General features: G+C 35.4%; 1 pseudogene; it reads left to right on the forward strand.

Moving 5' to 3' along the window:
- The first annotated feature begins 2908 nt into the window (after nucleotides 1-2908).
- Nucleotides 2909-8180, forward strand: LOC103261644 (annotated as a pseudogene).
- The last annotated feature ends 1076 nt before the right edge of the window (nucleotides 8181-9256 follow it).

Consider the following 9256-nt stretch of genomic DNA (forward strand, 5'->3'; position numbering starts at 1 on the left):
CAAAAAAACCAAACTATTTCAAAATGAAAAACTGCTGAATGTTTTTTTTTTAAGGTAAGAGAAAATTTTGTACTTATTAAATTGGTTTTAATGATTAGTATTATAATGAGGAAATCACAAAACCAGCAAAATGTGATTTGGGAAAATTGATCTTTCCAATAGCAATTTCTATAGTAATAGAAGAATATGTTTGTTTCTAGTCAACAAAATAGAGACCTAGAGAAAGCTTTTATGGAAGCCCACAGGGATAATGATCCAAAAAGTTTCAATAAAGAAAATTCAACAGCAAATGAAATAACATATATGAATATGATTTGGGTCTTAAGAAAATACAATGTATACTCAAGGTAGAGATTCAGGGTAACATAAAGACATTAGTTCTCCTTTCAAATGATACTTTTACAACTAAAATATACATTTTACCAAAAGTACCTAGAGGCTTTTTAGCAAACAAAATACTTTAAAATACTCTCCAGCTTGATAACAAAATAAACCTTGAATTTGTAACTAATTAGAAACTAGGTAAACAAAACAAAAATACAGTGTATCATTTGTCAAAGTGATACAGAGTCAGAATTTTAAATACCCTACATATATGTCTTAAAATTTATATATATATAGTTAAGGAGTAAAAAAAAAAAAGAATATATATATATAAAGTTAAGGAGTAAAATATAATGTTTAGATATACATAGTCATAATGAAATAATTGCTACAGTAAAAAAATTAACATATCCACCACCTTCCATAGTTAGTGTGTGTGTGGTGGGGAGGGGGCTAAGTGCACCTAAAATTTCCTCTTTTAGCAAATTTTCAGTGCATGATGCAATATTACTGAAAATTTGCTAATTATAAACCTCAGGTTGTACAATTGCTGCTATTCTGTTCATTCTAAAACAAAATACAGGGAACTATTATAGTTATATGAAAATAAAACATGAAAACGTGGTTGTTAACTCTCTATCCAAATAAAATAAACTGGTATATTATATATGTAATAGATATATATTATTATAACATATAGACTGTATATAATATGTTAATAATATATAATGTATATAATTTATACTATGTGTCCAACTAGTACTTATTTTCATGTAGAATGAAGAACATGTTATAAGTAATTACTCCTTATCCACCAGGAGCGAAGTGCAGTTTACCAAAAAGCATGGTTCTCACAATCCTAAAAAATCATTTATTTTATTATCATTATTTTTTAATTTTTATTTTAAAGATGTGGGGCACAATTCAGGGGTCGGTATACAAATGGTCATCTTACAGGTAAAGTCTGGGCCTCACTTTGGTCCCCACTTTGCCTGGTTTGAGATCAGGTGCCCTTATTGATGAGGTGTGCCCCCACTTCCACCCCTGGCAGGTTCCCACTACTGCCAATCTCTTTCTTTTTTTAAAAAAAAAGATCAATTTAAAGTTGAATAGAGGAAAACCTTTAAAAAATAATTTAAGGCACAAATAAATACACTTATCAAATAAGTAGGATATTTGCATCAAGAAAAAATTAAGAATTAAATCCTGCCTGATTGCTTTGCAAATTTATCATGGAAATGCTCAAGAAATAAATACACAGAAAGTTCTGTTTAAAAGCATCTGATAAAACTGTTTTTGAAAGTTTGCTTACAACTGCATACACCAGTTTTATCCCATGATTTTTGTGTCAATTAAATTATTTCATCAAGGGTTTGTAAATCCATGCCTACAAATGTGCTTGAAACAAGTAAACCAGACAGGTGTAAAAATTGGAAGTGGCAGTTTTCATTAACAACTGTGTAGCTTTGAGCCACATTTTACCACTTATTAAATTTAAAGGAAAAGTACAAATGGAAGCTGTATTTCCAGAGAAGCTAAACATAAGAGAGAGAGCGCAACCACATAGGTGATGAGCTGAGAAATTATTTTATAGAATTTGAGAAAAAATAAAAATACATAATATACTTACTGTATTGACATTGACATGGTGAAATTGTTTAATAGCCTTATACCAAAAAAATGCTGTTGTCTATGCCTTAATTTAGAAACTCTCATAAAATACAGAATATGTCACAGAAGTCAACATTATATGCAACATATCAGCTCAGTGGAAAGCCCAGAAACTATTATAAAATGTACAGAACTGGCAGCATTTGTATGCCTGTAAAAATCTCTCTCGTTCCATCTAGTAAACCATTGAATTTGTGTCATAATTAATATAAGAACATTATCCATGTCATATGTCATTACTGGTTAATTATAAAATTTTTGATTAAAAAATAACACAAAAATATGTTTTTGAATAGTGACTATACAGTAAAACAAGTTGAAAGAAGTCATATGTCAGTCCTTAGCAACACTGCATATTTTCCTTGCCTTTGGTAACCTTTGTTTTCATAAAACTAGACTGATAGTTGTTTGTGTCCCAAATCCATAGCATATATTTTCGCTCTTTTGTGTCTTGGTAGAAATTGCTCTCAGCGACCATCTAACTAAGTGAACTGTCACAGAAACAAAGAACTGAAAACTGCATGTTCTCACTCATAAATGGGCCTTGATCATTAGTCACATTAGCACAAGGAAGGGACTGCAGTTGCTGGACACTGCTGGGGAAGGGAGGGAGAGAACAGGGTGGGGGACACGTGACAACACGAAGGGTACTTGAGTCTTTACTGGGGGAGCGAGGGCCAGTTAGAAGCCCAAACTTCACCTGCCTGCTGCCTACTAATGTAGTTAATCCTCACTTGTACCCCACATTCCTATAATAAAATTAAGGGAAAAAAATAGTAGAAAGCCAAAAGCTGTAAAAAGATACAAAAAAAATAAGAAATTGCTCTCGGAGACATTCAATAGCATTCACAGAGACAGTGCCCTGAATGCTCGGGATTTGGGGACAGAAGGAGAAGCGTGTTATTGGATGTGGATGGCGGCTCTCTTCAGAGGAGAAAACCTGCTCCAAGCCAGAGTCGTGAGGGCTCCTTTGAAGATCTCTGGAATTTGAAAACTTTGATCATGAAGGCAGCATTAAAGGGCAGTGAGGGAGGAAGCGTGCCCACGGAGCACGTGATGCCAAACCCGTGCCCGGCATATGGCCATTTTACTCACGTTTTCGTGGAATTTCTGTCTTGAGAACATGTCCTACTGGAGATGTTATTTTTGTATATAAATCAACCTTTCAGAGATGTAAATGTGAAGTCAAATTATTTATTAATTCATATTAATTTTTTTTAAAAATCAAGCAACTTCCTATGCAAATGAGCTACTCTACTAGGATTCTTTGGACTTCCTTTTGCCTCTAAGAGAAATTAATCTGCGAAACAAGGCTCGGTTTTCTTCAAATGGTGCCCAGATGCCCTTCAGAAATGATATCTTACTCCCTCAGTTGTTGGGTTTGCTGCCACCCGACTGCTCTCAGTTACCTTTGTAATCACTGTCTCATTGTCATCTTCTGTCCAGTAACTAGTCATATGCCTGATCTTGATCTCATGCAAGTATCAGTCTAGTTTCATGGCCGACTGGCTTCCAGACCACAAGTTCTATCCTATGCCATTGTTAAAAATCATCTCAGCTTCACAGTGTCTGTGAGATCATTATGGTCTTATCACTACATGGCAGGCCAGCCTTTCCTGGGGCCCTGTACATTTCCCTTCTTCATTCTTCCTTCTTCCTCCTCCTCCTCCTCTTCCTCCTCCTCCTCCTCCTCCTTCTTCTTGTATTTTTGTCAACAAATGTTTATTCCTAGACCTCTCTCTGCACAATAGTATCTATCTATCTATCTATCTATCTATCTATCTATCTATCTATCTATCTACCTACCTATCTATTTTTAATGTTAGATTCAAAGAGTACTAATGCATGTATTACATGGACATATTGTGCAATGGTGGGGATTGGGTCTCAGGTGACCCAATCCTCAGATACTGAACATTTCACCCCACGGGTAAATTCTGAACCCTTTCTCTGCTCCCCACCGACTCCCTTTTTGGTGTCCCCTCTGTCTATTATTTCCATCATTGTGACCATTTAGCATCCACATATGAGTGAGAACACACAGTGCTTGCTTTTCTGTTTCTGAGACAGTTCACCAAAGATGATGCTCTCCAGTTCCATCCACATTGCTGCAAAGGATGTGATTTTATTCTTTTTTATGGCTACATAGTCTTCCATGGTGTGTGTGTATCATATTTTCTTTATTCAGTCAATTTTTGGTTCCATGATTTTGCTATTGTGGATAGTACTGCAATGGACGTATGACTACAGGTATCTTTTTTATATATTGACTTTTTTTCCTTTGGGTAGATCTCTCGTAGCAGGATTGCTGGGTCAAATGGTAATTAAATTTTTAGTTCTTTGAGAAATCTCCATACTGTTTTCCACCGAGGCTATAGTAGTTTACGATTTCACTAACAGTGTATGAGTATTCCCTTTTCTCCACAACCATGCCAACATCTGCTGTTCTTTGACTTTCTAACAACGGCCATTCTGACTGGTATGAGGTGATATTTCACTGTGGTTTTAATTTGTATTTATCTGATGATTATTAATATTGAACATTTTTCATGTCTGTTTGCTACTTGTGTGTCTTCTTTTGAGAAGTGTCTGTTCATGTCCTTTGCCCACTTTCTGATGAGGTTATGTGTGTATGTGTGTTGAGTTGTTTGAGTTCCTTGTAGATTCTGGATATTAGCCCTTTCTCTTAAGTCCAATTTGCAGATATTTTCTTCCATTCAGTAGTTTTTCTGCTCGCTCTTGATTATTTATTTTGCTGTGTAGAGACTTTTTAGCTTATTTAAGTCTCATTTGTCTATTTTAGTTGTTGCAATTGCTTCTGGGGTCTTTGTTATAAATTAATTATTAGGTCAAAATCCAGAAGAGTGTTTCTTCTAGGTTTTCTTCTAGGATTTCTCATAGTTTCAAATCTTACATCAAAGTCTTTGATTCATCTTGAGTTAATTTTTGCATATGAAGAAAGATAGGGGTCCAGTTAATATTTGTCTCAGGCTCCGCTTTCCAGGAAACCCTACCTGTGAAAAACCGTTTATCTATGGATGGTTCATTTTATGTGTCAACTTGACTGAACTAAGGAATACCCAGATAGCTAGTAAAATATTCTTTCTATGTGTGTTTATAAGAGTGTTTCAAAAGAGATTAACATTTGAATTGGTGAACTGAGTAAAGCAGATGAAACTCCCTGATGTGAGCAGGCATCCCTCAATCTGCTAAAGTCATGAATAGAACAAGAAGCAGAAGAAGGGTGAATATTCTCTCTCTTCCTGAGCTGAGACATCCATCTTATCCTACCCTTAGACATCAGAAATCTTGATTCTCAGATCTTCAGCCAGGAACTGGTAGCTTCCCCATAATCCCTCTCTTTCTCATGCCTTCATGTTTTGACTAAAAATACAACAGTTTTTCCAGCCCTCCATCTGGCAGAGTGTGGGGATTCACAGATGCCATAATAGCTTAATAATAATGGCAGATAAATCTCTTTCTCCAAATCTATATCGATATTATCCATATCTATCTATACATCTATCTGTATTCATATCTACATCATCTATATCTATATTTATCCTATTGATTCTGTTTGTCTGGAGAACTCTGACTAATACAGTTATCATACCCTGTACAATTGATAAAATAGAAAAAACAGATGTAAGTCTCTGTCACTTTGTTGGCCTGCTCTGAGAACTCCCTCCTATTACTATCCCTGGTATTATTTAGAGAACTGAAAATCCCATTATGATTGAAGATCTTGTGAACCATCTAAAAGATCATTCTACCTTCTTCACACAGAAGCAAAGATTATGTTAAAGATTACAATAATAGCAAAAAAAATGCAACAGGGAAACACACATCTTTCAGAATTACTTGGAAATTTTAAAAGAGAAACCATAGTCATATTTATACTGCTGAAAAACCAGAGTAAACTGGTAGGGAGAGAAGCATAGGTGGAGAGTTTGCCAAGAGCATAAATCTGTGAAGTGAAAAATATTCCTCAGAGTAATTATAAAATGAATTTTTATGTAAAATAAAACCATATCAAGTACTCAAATTTTAGGAAGAAGAGTATGATTTATTTTCTCTGAGGGAAGTGGCTTTTCATTTGCATTCAGTATTGTAAATATATAAAATTTCCTGCACAAATGAATTGCTCCCTGGATATGAGGTTTCACAACACTCTGGCGTGATAAGTTTCATATGTCCTCAGAGTCTTCCTATGAAGGAGAAATATACTCAGTGTGGCAGAAAGCTGTATTTACAACATTTTCTCAATAGGCTTATGGCTGTGGTTGAGATAAACCTCAAAAGTAGGGGAGATGAAGGCATTGCTCTGGGTCATCAATGTTTTAAACGTTCATAATTTGAAAACTGAAATTTTAAAAGTTATGCTTTCATCTTTCAGTTCAAGAATAAACAGTTTAAAGGAAGTTGAGAGAAGACTCATATTATTAAGGATATCCTTGTGTGGACTGTCATATGAGCTTTTACAGTATGTATTAAGCTACCTTAGTGGTAACTACCATAAACCATAAAAGTTTTATTCACAGTTTTAAATTTTATATACTTAATAATGGTTAATGTGTAGTGGACAGGGTGACCCACTGTCCTGGTTTTCTTATGACTGAGGGTTTTCCTAGACATGAAACTTTTAGTGCTAAAACTAAGAAAGGCACAAGCTAACTTGGACAATTGGTCACGCTAGTTGGCACTGACTACTTTTTAGGTACATAACACATCTCCCATATTTAATACTCCTATAAATCCCATGTGACAGTTTCTGTGAGGGCTGTAACCCAGAGAGCTTAAACCTGGGTTCGGCTTTTGTTCTCATGATTTCACATGACTTTCAACTTCCTTAGAGATTTGGTTCTGAAAAAGGGGAAGTTCAAGGTGTTCCTTTGTGTTAGCTATCATGACTAATGCTGTTCCATTTTTCCCCCCAAAGGTGAATCAAAGAAAGCAAGACATGCAGTAAGGGCAAAACACACAGGAAAGTCAATTTAAGGAAACCTCTACTGATCTAGATTATATCTAGAGAAACTGATCTAGATTATATCTAGAGAAACATAAGCAATCGGATATATAGAGATATGTAAAGAGAGATATATTTTATGAGATTTGGTTCATGGATTATAGAAACTGACAAGTCTTGGATATTCTGTCTGAAATCTGGAGAATCAGGAAAAAACTGGTGATGGAATTTAGTCTGAGCTTGAATGGATTGAATGATACCTACTTGCACTGCTTTACTTAGTTCAGTATGATTTACTTAGTTCACCCATTCAAATACTATTCTCTTCCAGAAACACCTTCACCAACATGCCTTAAACATTTTACCAGCTATCTGGATGTGCCTTAGCCCAGTTTAGCTCTGATAAATCCACTCCTTGTCAACTTGGCACCCATACACATCAAGTTAAACTATATTTAATCTCTAAATAAAGACAATAGCAAGGTCATAATTGTACCTAACATGATACAACTATCCTGCTTACAACCGAAAACACAATAATCTCTTCCTCAGAAGAGGGGGTAAAGTCTCTAGTGTTGTTTAATCTACTCCTAATATCCTATGAGTTAAACCCTCTGAGATAATATTGACAATACTAAGTCAGCACATCTCATATATATGATATGGAAATAGAAGCAGAAAGAAAATAAAAAAATTTTCTTGATACATGTAGATATACACACAAATATATTTATAATAAAATATGGAGAAAATACTCATGACAATTATAGCTCTCATTTCTGTAATTGATCATGTGATCATGGCTGGTATTTATAACTACCTTCTTGCACTACTCATTCTGTATTCCCTTTGACTTCACCAAGTGCCTCAGTAGTTCATGTTTTTGTTTTTGTTTTTTGTTTTTCTCATGCTGGAATGACCCAAACCTTTATTTCTAAAATGTGTGGGCCAGAGAGGGGAGCTGGAGCTGCAGCTGAGGAACACGTCAGAGTCGGAGCCTGGCAGGAAGTGGGACTGGTGCCTGGCAGCTGCAGTGGTGAAAATTGGTACAGATTTTGGATTAGGAATTGTTTTCTCATTTACCTTCTTTAAAAGAAGAATGTAGCCTCTGGTCTTCGGTTCTGGCCTGTGACTGAGAATGGCCTACTCCAACTGTCAGCGTGATTTCCAGGCTCTGTATTTTCTACATGGAAAATATGTCAAAGAGCAGGAGCAGTGACTTACACCTGAGAACATCCCAGTGGGAGGAAAAGAGAAATCGTGTTTGTTGCTCAGGAGTACTGAAGTGCCCTGCAGTGAGCTACCATTCTTCCGTAATAATGTTATCAGTATGCTTTCAACTCCAGCACACTGTTTATGTATTTGAAAACAAGTTTGTTTCTTGTTTGTATATTTTCTCTCTGGAAATTGTAAAGAGATAATCTTAAAGGAAATAAACATAAATCGGAAAAAAAAATGTGTGGGCCATTAGTATTTCTATCTTAATTGAGTTGTTGCAGTTTTCTATCGATCTTAATCACAGAACATAATAATACTAAAAGACTTCTTAATGGACTTCTAGCATTCTGGACATATATTTTCTTACCTTCATTGTGAGTCATAGTTCGATATCCCTTTGATAGTCAAGATCAAACACCTCAGTCAAAACTATAAATCATTTCTGTAGTTGACTCGGTGGCAGTCTTAACTTCCAGTTCAGTAGAAGCCTTATTGAATCTCCTGGTGGAAGTATTCCTCCCTCTGAAACTAAGACCTCCAGGTCAGCAGAGTCTAAAATCATGGGAGCAAGAAGCAAACATTTTTATGTTGGATTATTTGGGGTAATAGTTAACCATAATGAACAGTAGAGTAAAATCATCAATCAGAATTATCTAACTTTTACATACCTATGGAATTGGTATTTAATCATGTTGTCCCTACAAGTGAAATTTATAGGAAGTCTACTAAATTCCTACTTGATCTGTATAAGCAGAAAATTTGTAAGCTAAGGGAAAAAAGTCTAATTCAAATTTTAAAAGGGGAGGCCGGATACCCTTGAGGAAGTATCCAGTGCACTACCAAAAACTCATGTTTATCTTTCTCACACCAGTCCCCAAAGGATCCTGACTTTTTACCTGGTAACAGTGCATTGGGAAAATAGAAATAATTAGACCTTTTAGGGAGTAATGAACACTGGCTCTGAACTGACAATAATTCCAGGAGACTCAAAACATCACTGTGACCCTCTATCCAGAGTATGTACTTGTAAAGTTCAAGTGGTGAATGGAGTTTTACTTCTAATTCATCTGACTGTGA

The sequence above is a fragment of the Carlito syrichta genome, unplaced genomic scaffold, assembly GCF_000164805.1.
Source record: "Carlito syrichta isolate Samal-C Ts95f unplaced genomic scaffold, Tarsius_syrichta-2.0.1 Scaffold303954, whole genome shotgun sequence".
Classification (NCBI taxonomy): domain Eukaryota; kingdom Metazoa; phylum Chordata; class Mammalia; order Primates; family Tarsiidae; genus Carlito; species Carlito syrichta.